This window comes from Rhinolophus sinicus, linkage group LG03 (assembly GCF_036562045.2).
Source record: "Rhinolophus sinicus isolate RSC01 linkage group LG03, ASM3656204v1, whole genome shotgun sequence".
Lineage (NCBI taxonomy): Eukaryota > Metazoa > Chordata > Mammalia > Chiroptera > Rhinolophidae > Rhinolophus > Rhinolophus sinicus.
The window spans coordinates 153,929,054-153,946,392 of NC_133753.1; the positions used below are offsets into that span (position 1 = coordinate 153,929,054).

The 17,339-nt window shown below is 39.9% G+C and overlaps 1 protein-coding gene across 11 annotated transcripts in view; it reads left to right on the plus strand.

The window, feature by feature from the left end:
* The window catches only part of ZNF366 (zinc finger protein 366), a 297,857-nt gene that overhangs the window by 208,229 nt on the left and 72,289 nt on the right, over window positions 1-17,339 (plus strand). For 7 of the 11 annotated variants that reach the window (XM_019728096.2, XM_074328843.1, XM_019728097.2 and 4 more), the window contains 2 exons: window positions 14,458-14,667; window positions 14,911-15,191. The exons of the other annotated variants lie outside the window; for them this stretch is intronic. The gene's annotated coding sequence lies outside the window, so the exon portion shown is untranslated. The remainder of the gene's footprint in view (window positions 1-14,457; window positions 14,668-14,910; window positions 15,192-17,339) is intronic. 11 annotated transcript variants of the gene reach the window in all.

Consider the following 17,339-nt stretch of genomic DNA (forward strand, 5'->3'; position numbering starts at 1 on the left):
CTCTGCTGTCCCCCCTGAGTCACCATCCATTCTCTGGAGCCCGAGGTGAGTGCTTGCGAGCAAGAGAGTCTGTGCGTGCACTGTTTAAAAGAACATGTAGGTTTTCCACAGCCTTGTCTCCCAGCTGGCCAGTCAGAATCCCCAGTGCTTTTCACAGCCAGATATTGTGGGGGTTTCTCTTCCCAGCACCAGAACTCTGGGCTGAGGAGTATGGTACAAGGCTGGGGCTCTGGCTCCTCCAGGGGAACCTCTGTAGCTAAGATATCTCTCCTGATTCTCAACCGCCACGCAAAGGTTTGGGTCCTGTTCATGTCTCTGCCCCTCCCACCAGTCTCAACGTGGCTTCTTTTTTATATTTTCAGTTATTGGACTTCTGTTTGTCTAGACATCAGGTGGTTTTCCAGGTTAATTGTTCCATAATTTAGTTGTAATGTTAATGTGTTCATGGAAGGACGCAGGCACAGTGTTTATCTACTTCGCCATCTTGGATCTCCTGTCTTTTCATTTTCTTAATGGTAGCTTCCCCAAGAATATAAATTTTTAACTTTGATGAAGTCCAATTTAATAAATTTTTCTCTTATGGTTTGTGTTTGTTGTGTCCTATCTAAGAATCTTTGCTTACTTCAAGGTTGCAAAGACTTACTCTTATGGTTTATTCTAGTTTTATAGTTTTCACTCTTAAATCTATGATCCATTTTGAGTTAATTTTTGCATATCATGGGAGGTTAGGGTTGAGATTCGTTGTTTGCCTGGGGATAGTCAATTGTTTCAGCACCATTTGTTGAAAAGATTACACTTTACCCATTGAATTGCCATGGCATCTTTTCAAAAAAAATATGTTTGCCATCTATGCGTGGGCCTGTGCCTGGACTCTCCACTGATCTATTTGTGCATCGTTCCCCTGATATCCACGTGTCTTAGCTTTATAGTATGTCTTGAAATAAGACAGTGTAAATCCTCCAGCTGTGTTCTTCTTTTTCAAAATTGTTCTGTTTCGTCTAGGTTCTTTCTGTTTCTGTATAAATTACAGAATCAGTTTGTCAATTTCTACAAAAAAAGAAAAGAAAAAAAAAGCCTGCTGGGAGTTTGATAGGAATTGCATTGAGTCCATATATTAATTTGGGATTTGGGGAGAATTCACATCTTAACATTAAGTTGAGTCTTGCGATAGTGAGTGTGGCATATCGCTCTATTTATTTAGGTCTTGAGTTTTTCTCAGCAATGTTTTCTAGATTTCAGTGTAAAGCTATTTCATATTTTTTATATATATATATCTGCCTCCTTTTACTTACTCTTCAGTGCTTTCAGGTAGTGAGTTTTAAATATTTGGTCTGGAGTTTATAGTTATTTGCAGGAGAGTTGATTTAATAGGAGCTCCTCAGACATTGCTGGAAGTGGAAACTGTCCTCATGGGAGATGTTTAGTTTCTACAAGAATTCAAAGAGGATCTCAGAAGAGAAATGATGTTAATCTTTTTTACAGATCATGTAATAACTCACACACACGTGTATCTCTACAGTGGCTCTCCCTGTTAGTTTTTAAAGACTGCCTTGTATTTACACAAGTTAATTTTCTCTCACAGGTCATTTGCCAGGGTGCCTTGCCTACTTGCAGAAAAATGCCCCGAGTCCTCCCACAGGCTAGGGCTGGGTAGGCAGAGCCAGCTTTCCAGAACAGCAGTCCTTTAAAATTGTGTCCCCAGAGGGGACAAGCTACCTCTCCTATGTGCTGGGCTGGACCCTCTAGTGACTGCCCGGCTCCCCAGGAAGCCTGTCTCTGGGCACATTTTTGCTGCCTGGTAATTGGTTCACCCTGTTGGCAGAAGCATCCAAATTTACTCCAAGTGGCAGGAATTCAAAACAGCTCTCCTGCTCAAGGAATATTATCAGCCATCACAGACATCAGAGAGGGAAAGAAAGTTCAAAGCTAATAGAGCTAATGGAATCACTCTCTGGCAGCTCATGTTCTTCTCAGAAGCCTGTATGCAGCTTTGAGACTGGTTCTGATGTACAATATTATTAGATTGGAAAGAACCCACTCAGTATGCCCTATCGACATCTTTCCACCCACGCTGAACAATGTAACACTTCCTTCTCCCAACCTTCTCCCCACTTCTGCTATATGAGTATTACTTTTTTTTTTTTTTAAAGGTCAGGCCTTAGGAGATACACTGAGGGATGTCATCCCCGTTCCCAACGTGTAACCCCCAGTCCTCCCATTCCCTCAACAAAGGAAAGGTCAATCATGATTTACTCTTTGAAGCACGTGGCCACAGGCTGAACAAATGGGGGCTCTATTGGAAAAGGAGAAGGAAGAATTTTTGAGCAGACAGTCAACGGCATCAACTTCACCTGGATGTTCTTTATTAAACCTATTTTGATATGAATATTTTGAAAAGTCTCTTTTAGCAACAGACACCGTGAATTTCTTTTTTTTTTTTTTTTTTTTTTTTTTATTAAATTTATTGGGGTGACAATTGTTAGTAAAATTACATAGATTTCAGGTGTACAATTCTGTATTACATCACCTATAAATCCCATTGTGTGTTCATCACACAGAGTCAGTTGACACCGTGAATTTCATAATCCACTTATTTTTGCTTGACTACACATAGTGATCATGTGGGGAGCTTTAGAAAATGCTGATGCCTGGGCCCCTCCTCCAGGGAGTTTGGTCTGGAGCACAGCCTGGGCACTGAGATTTGTAAATGCTCTGCAGGAGATTCTAAAAACAGGAAAATTTGAGAACTATCATCATAGTCCATCATTGTTTTATACATTCCACAGAGAAAAGAGAACCAGAAATGTAGTTGCAATTAAAAGCTAATGTCAATAACTCCAGACTGTCAATAACTGGTGTTTTGTTTGTTTGTTTGCCTTCTGTAATGGACATAGCCTGCTGTGTGTACAAACAAGGTTAGAACTCACTGTAACTGTTCAGAAGAATTATCTACGCTCTCCCTACCCACCCACCCTCCCAACTAGCACTAATTCATAGAAAGCCTACATCACGCTCTAGACCTCTCTCTCATTCTGACCTTGGGATTGTCCAAGAGAACTCCTATAGCTTACTCAGTCAAAAGGGCCAGTCCTGATTCTAAATATCCCATGGAGAAAGAAATGTGGAATTTCTTCTTCTAGCAGATCCTCCATTTTTTCCTGCCATTCTGTTACTGCCACCTGACACCCCTTAAGGTAGGTGTTCATGTGCTGTCTGCTACATGGATGCTTTTGCTGGAAGCAACAGCAATAGCTTTCAGCTATTATAAAAATAATAAAGTTACACGTCACCAGGTACCCCCTATATCTTTTTATTGACTCTTCTAAATCTCTAACTGAAAGAAAATGTGAAAGATCTTTTTTGTTGTTGTTTATTTGTTTTTACTTATGTTTTGTTAGCTGATTAGACCTTAAGCCAGAAAAACTTCCTTTAAAAATTGCTACTGACTTCTTTGCCTGTCTGGGACCCCAGTGTCCCTTCTCAATTATCCAAACATAAGGTGAGTAGGTACCTAATACCCTAGAAGGTAAAATGGCATTTATGGCCTAAAAAAATAAGTTTACTGCTCATCCCAGTGGCCTTTGTTATACAGAGGTTTGTGAAAGTGTTATGCAGTGGTCCATAACGAGTTAAAAAAATTATAGGGAGGGAGGTGAAGATGCCTTCTGGGAAGAGAGAGATAAGCTCTCTTCTGTTTTGATGTTCAGTGTGGTCCTGACTGAACTACACCAGCAGGAAAGGACATGGATTGCCCTCTCGGTGTAGCTCACAGGACGGAGGAGAGTCTGGCTGGTGACCTGTGCAGAGTACTAGGCCTGGATGTCCCTGTGAGCAGAGCTAGTCCAGCTCAGCATGAGACTGAGGCACGCTTGGACACCACATACCCAATTCCCCAGACATAAGGGGCTCAGAAAAAAAAAAATGCTTATTTCAGAAGCCCCAGCAGGGGGCCCCACCTCGTCCATTTCCAACCCTGAATGCAGCAGTCGGAAGGGCAATGCAGTCCCCAATACAGCCTGCCGGAGAACCCTCTAGATCTGCAGCCACTCTGAGCTCTTGAAATGTGACTCGTCTGAATACACATATGTGCTGGAAGTGTAAAATGCACACTGGATTTGGAAGATTTCATATAAAAAAATTGTAAAATATTTTAATTTTTATATTGGCTGCATGTCAAAGTGATAATTTGTGTGTAGTAGGTTAAAAATGCATTATTGAAATTAATTTCCTCTCAATATGGCTATAAAGTGTGTTCAATGACATATTTGGCTTATATTTGTGGCTTGCATTGTTTTTCTCTCGGACAGCGCTGGTCTATATGATCCTATTCTCACTGCTGGAGCCATTTGAAAGCAGGTATTATCAATTAGGATGCTTTTGTGTTCAAGTCACAGAAACCTCAACTCAAAGTGGTATAAATAATAAAGAAATGTATCATTATCTTACAGAGAAAACAGTCAGAGGCTGGGAAGAACCGGGCTTGTTAACACACTGGCTCAGTTGTACCATTGGTACCTAGTGCTTCCCACTTTCCCATTCCACTCTCATCTGGCTCAGTTCAAGGTCAATATATATCTGCGGAAGTCCCAAAAGTCGTATCAGACATTTTCAATGCCCAGGGGAAACAAAAGGGGAGTTGCCTTTTCTTATCTCTCTTATTAGGAGTGGGGAAATCTTTTCTAGAAGTATTCCCTCTTGCTGTCATGTCTACTTGACTAGAGTTGAGTCATATAGTCCACGTAATTGGATACTGAATGGCTTGGAGTAACCTGAAGTGAGACATGTGTTAGGGAGAGAAAAACCAGGACTGATAGGAAGAATGGCTATTTTAGATCAAATAACCCCTAATGTTCTCGGACAATTCAAGAAGAAGCAAGGTCTTGCAAGGGCCACTACAGATGCCACTATCCCAACTGATTTGATTAAGTTTGAAATACAAAAGATGCTATTATTTTTGCATCCCCAGACTCCTGAAGCTGAATAAATAAATAACTTTACATAAATAGACAAAGCAAAATCTCATACTTCAATGTGGGAAACGGAGAGAACACTATCTTACGAGACTAGGATTTAATAATGCCTTGCTGTGGCACCTATGAAGCTCAACTAACTCATCTGGGCTATAGTTGGTTAACCTTTTCAATGAATGGCCAAAGATTTTGAGTCAAGATGGCAAAGTAATCACATGAATTCTTCTCCCTACTCTAATACAAGCACATAGGAATGGTGATATCAATGGAATATAAAACTTTAAAAATACAAGTCATAATCAGAAACAAAAGGAAAAATCTCTTTTTATAATTGAAAAGAACAAATGTTTGGGAAGTTGAAGTCACCGGGCAGGTGGAAAGTAGGGTCTGTAAAAGTTCCTTTTGAAATGGAGGCCAAGTGAACTCCACAGACCAGTTTCCCTGAGGTAAGCAGGGAACTGTGACAGCACCTCAGCCAGGGAACTGGGACTGAAATAACTCTGCCTGATCACCCAGTGGTGGCTAGACATGTTTCACTTGCCAGAGAGAGGCAAGGACTGGAACGAGAGCCTCTGCCTTCAGAGCCACTACCACACTGCTCATCCTTTCTGGTCCAAGGACCTGTGGCTGTTCAGTTCCTGGGTAGCCCTAGGATTCATGTCAGTCTTAAGGTTAGCCCCCGGGACTTGGATTTTAACTAGGCCTGGGGTCTTGAGATTTCTTTGTTTGTATAATGCCTCTCCCCTCATTGAGCATAGATTTCCAAAATGTCTGTCTGATAGTTTGTTTACTAATTATACACACAAGCTATCATATTAGTTCATTATAAGACAAACACAAAATATATTTTAAAAGAATGGAAAAAAATGTAATAAACCATACTTTCAGGTTTCTGCTAATTATGATGGCCCCATTCTATCATGAGCTGATAATAGCTGGTATTATTTGGGGTGTTTGTTATTGACATAGGGTATAAATTTATATTTCAAATAGCCTTGATAGTGTTCAGTACTCTCAGTAGGCTTCTTTGCAGATTTGATTAGATTATCATTGTTTTTACTTTGTAGTATGATTAAAGAAGTAGGAAAAATGTCAGCTCTGCCATTTTCTTGTTCTTTGCTTGAGCTTGCACTATCAATACTCTTCAATTTGCAATTTTTTGGTAGGAATCTTCTTAAGCCAATTGTCTAACTTGTTAGTTGGCAAGATATAAGCTGTATTATGTTTCAATACACAGAAAGGCAATGAAGAAATGATGGTATGAGGGTCAATCACTTCAGGGTGTGGAATTCCTATTTTCAGGATAACCCCAGCTCTGTTTGTGACCTGTGACCATCTTACATATGGACCAACTGAGGGCACCAGAATCATTATATTAAATGTTGATAAATCTAAGTTTCTTATGGGGGAGGATAAATATAAATAGCTTTAGAAGTTCTGCCCACCCTTCTTTAGGGAACAATGCATTGTATTTTTTCATTGACTAACTCAAGTATATCATTGTTGAAGATTCTGGCAAGAGTATGAATATTTAGTTAGAGTATTTATACTATATTTAAAAATGGCCTCTCCACTTCTAACATATATGATTTCTATATGTTATCACAGGTATCTTGCCCAGTTGCTGACAGAGGCTTAAGAGAATTCAATTTTATCTCAGCAGAGGGCGTCCCTTCCTTCTAGGAATGTGACAAACCGTTAGCAATAAGAGGCTATCTTAAGACCTGGGACCTATGAAAACAGGTCATAAGAGCAGGCTCTGTGTCTGAGGGCTGAATGAAGCTCACTCATTATCCAACCTAATGTACTTATTTCTTGGGGAAGGTGAAGTGCAGAGAACTGCTCAGAATTCCATAGTTAGCTGATGATTAAACCAGCACCTGAATTCAGGCCTCCTATCCTTAGTGTACTTTTAAGCAATAATAAGACTAGCCCATTTCCATTTAATGTAATTACTGATACATTTGAATTTTAATCTATCATCTTATTTCATTATTTCAATATGTCCTACCTCTTCTATGATTCATTTTCTTTTGTTCTGACTTGTTTTGGATTGACTAAGATTCATCATTTTTTTCCCCTTTACTATTTTGAAAGATTTACATTAATTATGTCTTCTTTTAGTAGTTAGCTTAAAAACTGTTTTTTCCTATTTATTATTTTATTTTTAACCTTGCATTATTAACTTATTGAAATCAAACATAAATACTGATCTTTATTATTAGCCTGTACAATTCAGAAACATAAGAACAGTTTAACCCCCTTGACCCACATCCCAACTATATGCTATCGTTGTCAAAATTTTAAATTATACAGAGTTTTGAATTCCACAAGATACTTCTACTGTTTGTTTGGTTTTTGTTTTTGTTTTTGCTCTTTATTTCTTTCTGCATCTCAGACTTTCCATCTGGATCATTTTACTTCAATCTGAAATTTATCTTTAAGAATTTCCCAAACTCTCTCATTTAAAAGAAAAGTCTTTATAGCAGAGATTTCCCAGTCAAGATGGCAGAAAAGGTAAATGCTGTGTTTGTCTCCTCTCATGACCACATCAGATTTACAACTAAACTATAGAACAACCATCATTGAAAATTGCCTGAAGTCTTGCTGAACCAAAGATCTACAACTAAGGACTTAGAGAAGAAGCCACTCAAGACTGGCAGGGGGGCAGAGACGTGGAACAGGCTAGTCCCACACCTACATGTGACCATTACAAATTAAGAAGGATATCTTGACTGCAGAGGTTCCTCATCTCTGGAAGAGCAAGGGGACCCAGTCACACACCAGGTACCCCGACCCAGGGTGCTAGTGCCAGGGAGAAAGTCCCTCATAACTTTGGGTTGTGAAAACCAGTGGAGATTGTGGCTAAGTGAGATGGAGGGCAGCTGCAGTCCCAGGTGCTCCTCTTTAAGGGTCCACATGTAGCTTTACTCATGGATAGACTCGCTCTGAGCTCCAGCAGTGAAGTTGTAGCTCAAAAGGTGCCAGGGACATGTGGGAAGGAACTGAATTGGCTGGCTTCAGAGTAAGGGCTGGAGGGGCAGTGTACTCCCAGACCAAGAGCTGGTAGAAGCCATTGTTTCTTTGTTGACATAGGTGGCAACCATATCTGAGTCTTCATCAACCTGGCTAGCACTGTTCCTGTGCCTTGCCCTGGTGATTCTGGGACCCCACCCCACCCACTATTCAGGTACACCCAAGCCACTTCCAGTGGCTTTTCCTCACAAATGGCCTGCCTTGGCTTATGATGCAGACTTTCCTAAAAATCTCTCAAAGGTTCACAAAACCCCCAAAAAGCAGCATCTGGCTTCAGCATGTCCTGTATTTCTAGCTGAGCAGCCCTAAGACCAGCACTAGCGGCAGTCAGCCTCAGTTCATGACTTGGCCTCTTGAGGTACTTCTAAGCCTAGTGTAGGTGTTGGTCATCTGTGGATTGCTTTGTGGCTCATATCACATGGCCCTGGGCAGGGCACAGGATGTGGTTAAACTTGGCCTGTGGTGGTACCCTTACAAGGCAGCCTGGAGATGGCATGCCCAATGACCATCTTCAGGCCAGGCTGGATCATTACCTTGCTGTCTCCAAGGCCAACCAACCCAAAGGGCACACTGGGTAGGCACCAGAGCCCTACTAAAGTGAATCCTGCTCTGTAGGATCAGCCCTTTCACAACAAACGCCTCTACTGTAGTCACAGCCACTCCTCACAACTAATCAGCCTAAGGGTCAATCCTTCCCACTGACATGCAAACAACAATCAAGACTCAACTACAACAAGAGGGCACACACAACCTACAGGCAGCACCTGGAGCTCCTGGCTCTGGTAACCAGGGAGACTGTGCCACTGGGCCCCACAGGACACCTACTACATGAGGACTCTACTAAAACCAGGAGACACAGCAGTCCTACCTAATTCATAGAAACAAACACAGGAAGGCAGCTCAAATGGGGAGACAAAGAAACATATCCCAAATAAAAGAGCAGAACAAAGCTCCATAAAAAGAACTGAACAAAATGGAGGCAAACAATGTATCAGACAAAGAGTTCTAAACACTGGTTATAAGCATGCTCAGTGATCTAAGGGAAAACTTCAACAAAGAGATAGGAAACATAAACATGGAGATAGAAAACATAAAAAAGAACCAGTCAGAAATAAAGAATACAATAGCTAAAATGAAAAATATAGTAGAGGGAATCAACAGTCGATTAGCTGAAGCAGAGGATCGAATTAGTGATGTAGAAGATAAGGTAGCAGAAAACACCCAATCACAACAGCAAAAAATAAATAAATAAATAAATCCGAAAGAATGAAGAGAGTTTAAGGAGACTCTAGGACAACATAAATCATACAAACATTCCCATTATAGGGGTACCAAAAGACGAGAGAGAGCAAGAAATTGAAAACCTATTTGAAGAAATAATGACAGAAAACTTCCATAACCTGGTGAAGGAAATGGAAATACAAGCCCAGGAAGCACAGAGATTCCCAAACAAAATGAGCCCACACCAAAGAGGTCCACACCAAAACACATCATAATTAAAATGCCAAAGGTTAAAGAGAAAGAGAGAATCTTAAAAGCAGCAAGAGAAAAGCAGTTAGTTATCTACAAGGGAGCTCCCATAATACTGTCAGCTGGTTTCTCAACAGAAACTTTGCAGGCCAGGAGGGAGTGGTACAAAATATTCAAAGTGATGAAAATCAAGGACCTACAACAGAGATTACTCTACTCAGCAAAGCTATCATTTAGAATCAAAAGACAGATAAAGACCTTATCAGACAAGGAAAAGCTAAAGGATTCATCTCTGCCAAACCAATATCACAAGGAATCTTAGAAGGACTTGTTTAAGAAGAAGAAAAAGATCAACAATATGAATAATAAAATGGCAATAACTACTTATCTATCAACAATTATTTTCAATGTAAATGGATTGAATACTCCAATATGAAGGTATAATAGCTGAATGGATTAGAAAACAAGACCCTTACACATGCCGCCTACAAGAGACTCACTTCAGATTTAAAGACACACACAGACTGAAAGTAAAGGGAAGGAAAAATATATTTCATGAAAATGGAAACAAACAAAAAAAGCTTGGGGTATCAAAACTTATACCAGACAAAATAGACTTTAAAACAAAGACTATAACAAGAGACAAAGAAGGACCAAGTAATCCCACTTCTGGATATTTTCCTTAAGAAAGCCAAAATGCTATTTTGAGGGGATGTATGCATTTATATGTTCATTGCAGCATTGTTTGCAATAGCCAAGATATGGAGGCAACCTGGGTGTCCCTTAATGGATGAATGGATAAAGAAGAGCTGGTAATTTATACAATGTAATATATACAATGTAATTACTCAGCCATAAAAAAAGAATGAAATCTTGCCATCTACAACATGAATGGACCTAGAAGGTATTGTGCTGAGTGTAGTAAGTCAGACAGAGAAAGACAAATGTCATATGATTTTACTTATAAGTGGAATTTAAAGAACAAAATAAACAAACAAATGAAACAGAAACAAACTCATAGATACAGAGAACATTTTGATAGTTGCCAGATGGGAGGGGGTTTGGGGGTGGGTGAAAAAGGGATTAAGTACAGATTGGTTGTTACACAGTAGTCATAGGGATGTAGTATATAGCATAAGGAATATAGTCAATAATAGAATAACTATGTATAGTGTCAAATGGTACTAGATTTGTTGGGGTGAAGGATGGGAAAGGGGTTGGGGAGCAGGCTGAAAAAGGTGAAGGGATTAAGAAACACAAATTCATAGTTACAAAATAGTCATGGGGATGTAAATTAAAGCATGGGGAATATAGTCAATAATATGGTAATAACCATGTATAGGAAAGGTGGGTACTAGACTGGTCAGGGGATCACTTCTTACATTATATAAAGGTCTAACCACTATGCTGCACACCTGAAATTAATATAAAATAATATTGAATGTCAACTATAATTGAAAAATTTAAAAAGGGGAAAAATGGTGTAGGGGAATAAGAGGTTCAAATTTCCAGGTATAAAACAAATAAGTCATGGGGATGTAATATACAGCATAGGGAATATAGTCAATAATATTTTGAGAGCATGGTACCATGTCAGATGGTTGCTGGAGTAATCACGGTGGTCACTTCTTTAGGTATATAAATGTTGAATAATCATGATGTACACCTGAAACTAAAATAAGATTGTATGTTAGCTATATTTTAATAAAAATCTTAAATAAAATAAAAAATTAAAAATGAAGTCTTTATTAATATTTTTATTGATATATAATATATAATATATATAATATACAAATATTTACTGGGAATAGAATTCTAAGCAAGCAATTGTTTTCTTTCAGCATATTGACAATATTATATTACTGTCTTCTGATGTCCGTTAGTGATTTTTAGAAGTCAGCTATCAGTTTAACTTTACGTCTTAGAAGGTAATATTCAGAAGGTCCTTTTCCCTATGGCTGCTTTTAGCATATGGTATACATACAGTTCAGTTTCTTTGGGTTCTTACGGTTTTACTATAATGTATCTGAGAGTGCTGTGGAGATATACTGTGCAGAATCTATGGATTGATGTCTTTCATTAGTTCTGAATATTCTCAGGTATTACATCTTAAAACATTACCTTTGGCTCTCCCTGTTCTTCAAACAAGAGTCTCTCTCTCTTCTTCAAACACAGCAAGGTGGTTTTATTATTTGTGGAATAATTCCATCAGACGTTATCACCAGTGTTTATGGACCTATCTAAGTTGTCTATTGTTTCTGCTGGTTCTTGCTCGATATGTTTTGTTTCCCTGTATGACTGATAGTTTTTGACATTGTGGTAGACATATATTTTAAATATCATTTCTAACACTTATTTGATGCTTAGCTTAAAGCATCTTATTCGAAAAGGAATTTTAATTTGCCTTAGCCAGACACCTGAGGTGTTACCAGGCCGGATCCACCTCAAACCAAGGTCAAGGCTTGAGGTTCCCTGGACCACCCAGATGACACAAAGCCAGAAGGAAATTCTTTGCAGGGATTGATTTACGAGTGATTCACCTTATCTGAAGCTGTAACTCTTTGGGATCCCAGTTTAAAGTAGAGGTGGTTTATTAGAATCCCCACTCCTGGTGGGTTGCAGGTCTTACCTTTGCCCATTGGCCCCAGGAATTTGTTGAAAGTATAGCTCAGTTTTGCAGCTGTTTGTTTAGGATTAGCAATGTCCTTAAGGGCAAATCAGATTTGAATATCAGTCTTGTTCTCTGTGCTCTCCTCTTCTAGATTTTGGCTTTTAAACACCTCACTCCCTTGTTAACATTTTGATGCTTCTAAGAAGATTTAAAAAAAAAAATTTTTCACATAGTTCTTTAGGTTTCCCTAGTGGGAGGGTTGGTCCAAATTTCCTAGTCACCAATTACTGGGAGTGGAAGTTACAATTTATTTATTCATCAGAAGAAAGGAAATTTTTCATAGTCTTCTATTTCTATTTCATATTTATCAATTATTAGTCCCTATAACGCACTTTACATGTGTCAAGGATCTAACATACCCCACAGAACCAAAATTATTACGTAGCACTCATCAAATCCTTCTAAAGAACCCAATCTGGCATGATATGAAATAGTTTATAAGACAATTTTAAGTTATGACTACTTCTGGCTTTTGGGATTCAGAAGGAATAAATTGTACTCCATCAACTCATAAAAATACAATGGCAGATCCAGGGGTCCACATACAACATACATACATAATGGCATCCTCTGCTAAGGGCATGTGCTCTTCCCACTGAATGAAAACCTCTTTCCCTACCTTTGCCTCTTTCAGATGTTTTCTCTATCCTCACCTTCTCATTGAGGCCTTCCCTAAATATCCTATTTGAAATTGCAAACTCTCCCTCATTCCCACACTTCTTAATCTCTTCCTGTCCTTCTCTTTTCTCCATCATCATACATACTATATATTTTGTATTCTGGCTCTATTTATCATTGCCTTTCCAATCTTTATAAATCTTCTTAACCTCTCCATTCCTTGTTTTCCCTAAATGTAAAATAGGATTAAGAAAATTATCCTACTGTTCTTCATGTGGATATTTCACAGATAAGTGTGGTGATAGATCAGAAAGTGATTTAAAAAAAAAAAAATTATTGTTTTTTTTAAACAGAACCAACTGAAAATTCTAAACTAAAAGTTACAGTATCTAAAAATCTTTACTGGTTAGGTTTAACAGTGAAATAGAGAGGACAGGAAAAAGAAATCAGTGAACTTTAAAATAATAGTTCAATATAAATGATCCAATATTAAGAACAGAGAGAAGAGAGATTGAGAAAAATGAGTGGATCCTCAGAAACCTGTGGATAATATCAAAAGGCCTAATATACTCGTACGTGCAATTGAAGTCACTGAAGAAGAGAGAAAAATGGGGCAGGAAGAATATTTGAAAAAAGAATAGCTAAAATTTGGAGAAAGAGTTAAATTTATAGATTTAGGAAGGAGAGCACACCCCACACAGAATAGATTTTAACACACACACACACACACACACACACACACACACACACACACATGCCAGGCATATCAGAGTCAAATTGCTGAAAATCAAAGTTAAGGAGAAAAATCTTGAAAGAATCCAAAGGATTTTGTTACAGACTCATTTCACAGCAGTAAAATACTGCAGCCAAAGTTTAGTGAATTGGAATTACGGGGGGACATTTTTCAGTGGAGGAGAAATTGCTGCTTTTCACTACATAGCACAGCCTGTATGTGAGGAGCTCATTGACGAGGGGCAGGCACGATGGAGGTGGGTGGCTGGAGAGGAGGTTAGCAGCCCTTCATTTCCACTTAGGTTGGGTAAGTTCTAGAAGAGACAGGTACTGTGGGCCCTCTGGAAGACAGAAAGATTTTGATACAAATAACTCTTAAAATCAGGAAAAAGAGAGAAGTGAGATCCTCATGGTAAACTTGCAAAGGGCCTGATGAGAAAGTCTAGTGCTTCTTGGAGCCTGGGGATTTTTTGAAGTGGATTAGAGGAAAGAAATTTGGGGGAAATGGGTAAGACCCAGAAGATTTTGATTATTTGATAGCATTTGTTTCCTCAGCGTGATTATCTTCCTTCATTTCACAATGTAGTCTAACTCTTCTCAGGGTGGGGAGGCCTCATGAGCAAGTGCTTTGAAAAGTAAGGCAGATTCCCTTCCCTTTCCCAAAGAAATTGCAGCGTTCTGGAGGTAGCTGTAGAGAAATCAGTTTTCTGGGGCAGAGTTCTGGCCCTGTTTTGGCAAATGTGGGCTCTTTAGTTCGTGGAAGATAATTTTCACGATTGAAAATAAATGAATAAAACCCCCAAATAAAACCCAAATTTTGCTACTTGTTGTCAATATATTTTCCATACTAGACTGGAAATAAGATTGTGGTGTTTTTGCTTGTGATGTAAGCCTCTTTTTCTCTTTTTGTTCCCCTTCCCTGCCCACTCCCCCTCCATTCCTCACATCTTTATGCTTTAGGACCATTGTCCCCAAGGGAAGGGAGGCTGGAGGCTGGTTGCCTGATGTGGAAGCCAGAGCCCAGTGGCAGGCCCTCCACTGGACCTGACAGAGAAAGGTACAAAGGCCTGTGGCATCTCGGCAAGTCTTCAGGCCCGTCTGTGACTCTTCCTGTAACCAAAGGCCTTTTCCTGTGTTTGAACTCTGCCACCAATGGCTGTCCTACCAAAGGTAAACAGCAGCAGTCTAAGCAAACGGCTCTTTTTCCAAAAGAAAGCTTTTAACTTTTCTTTTGGAGGAGGCAGGAGGGGGTTGTTTGAGGACCGGGTGGAGGAGGAGAGGGAGGAGGTGAGAGCAGAGGAAACACAAGTGACCCTGAGTTCTGTTCCGCCCCGTGTGGCTTTTCTTTCTTTCTTCTTTTTGTTTTTTTTCTTTTCACCTCCCTCATTATTTTTGGCTGGCTCCTTTGTGCAGGCCGCCTTCTATTCACTGACAGCTGCTTTGAACATCAGTCACATCAGGTCATTTGCCAAGCTGTGCGCCTCAGGTCACATCGCTCTGAAGCCTCTGGTTTGTCAGCTTCAAAGTGCCTCGCAAATGGCGACTTGCCTCCTTTGGGTGAATATTAAAAGAAGCCGAAGCCTGGACAGCTCATGACACTTCTGGAATTAAGGCTGGAAGCTTCTATCATTTCGCAGAAGAAGAAAACAGGAGTGAAGAAGAGCTGTGAAGCCTACTGCCAGGCCTCATGGCCAGTAAGTGGAAGGACAGGGGGCCGGGTCTGCTCACGCCTCGTCCCACAGGGGTCTTCCTGGTCCTCGCATTTATTTATTTATTTATTGGTTGGTTGGTTGGTTTTAAGATTTTTATTAAATATAGCTAACGTACAATATTATATTAGTTTCAGGGTACACTGTAGTGACCCAAAGAAGTGACCACCATGATTAGTCCAGGAACCATCTGACACCGTACCACGTTATCACAATATTATTGACTATATTCCCTGTGCTGTACATTACATCCCGTAACTTATTTGTTTCATACCTGGAAGCTTGAACCTCTTATTTCCCTTCACCTCCCCCCTTTTAAATTTTTACAGTTGACATTCAATATTATTTTATATGAATTTCAGGTGTATAGAATAGTAGTTAGACATTTATATAGTTTAAGAAGTGATCCCCCTGACCACTTCGAGCAGATGTGTGCATCCATATGTTCATTGCAGAATTGTTTACAACGGCCAAGATGTGGAGGCAGCCTGGGTGTCCATCGATGGATGAATGGATAAAGAGGAAATAGTACATATATATACTGGAATATTGCTTGACTGTGGAAGGGAATGTGTTCTTGCCCTCTGTGGTGGCATGGATGGACCTAGAGGGTATTGTGCTGAGTGGAGTATGTTCGACAGAAAAAGACAGATGCATTGTGATTTCGCTTAAATGTGGAATCTAAAGAAAATAAACAAATCAGAAACAAACTCATAGTTACAGAGAACATTTTGATAGTTGCCAGATGGTAGGGGACTTGGGAAATGGGTGAAAAAGGGGAAGGGATTAAGAAGTACAAATTAGTTGTTACAAAGTAGTCATGGGGATGTAGGGTATAGCATAAGGAATATAGTCAGTAATATTGTAATAAATTATGTACGGTGTCAGATGGGTACTAGATTTATTTGGGTGATAGATGGGAGGGGGTTGAGAGCAGAGTAAAAAAGGTGAAGGGAGTAAGAAGTACAAATTGGTAGTTATAAAATAGTCATGGGGATGTAAAGCATAGGGAATATAGTCAATAATATGGTAATAACTATAGTGCCAGGTGGGTACTAGACTGTTCCTTACATTTAAAACTGTTTCTCAAGGAGTCTTAACCTCCTCTAAGATACCTCAGAGATGATGACATTTGAGAGTACATGGGGGAAGGGAAGGGAAAGGAAAATGCCTAGTGGGCGATACTTCACCCTCCTTCTCCAAAGGAGCCTGTTGGGACGGCGTCCCAGAGAGCAGTTTCCAGGCTCTCAGCCTCACGTAGAAAGGTGCTGGTTCAGTTATTAGATGGCCATCAGCTGTAACTAGTTGGCCATCAGCTGTAACCGGTTAGCCATTAGCCACTAATATAACTGCCGTGGCCACGGTGGTGAGAGGGTTGGCAGAGAAGCGAATGGCGGAGTGCTGCTAGCAAGTGTGGTTAGCAAGTGGATTGTAGATTTTGGATCCTGTTGATACTACTTCCTGTGTCTCACCTGGCCGCCAGCGAGACTGGGGTGCAGGAAGACCCCTCACTGGGGTATTGGCAGATGTCTGCTTTTGTGTCTCGACCAGCCGCCATCAAGAATATAGTGGTATGACTCCCCTCTCTATGGCTCCGTTGTTGTTTTTGGCCTCACCATGTCCTGCGTTCTTGTGCGGGGAGCGGGAGCTGAGTCCCTGCATTACAGAGCCTCTTCTCTTTGGTTTCATTCGTTCAGTCAGTCACTTAATTCATTCCACAAATGTCTGTTGAGCAACTCCCATGTGCTAGGTGACTTCCAGACATAGGAGATACAGCAATGAACCAGCAAAGTCTGGGTTCCCATGAAACATACATTCTGTTGTCTGTATTAGTTTCTAAGTAAGATTAGATTATTTTTTGGTGAAAGGTTTCTGTTAATTTTTTTTCTTTTAAATACCAGTATCTTTCCAATATGTAGATTTTAGTGGATTAACTGGTACTCATCAAACACAACGCCAAGTGGAGATTTTACCACCACATAAAGCAAATCAACTACTCATCTTCTGACCTCTGACAATTTAAAATCTATCAAGAAAAGGTACCCAAAAAGAAAACTTGCCCCAGATAGCATCACCGTCACTCACTGACAAATGCGGGAGAGCAATGAGAAACAAATCAATAATATAGCTGAC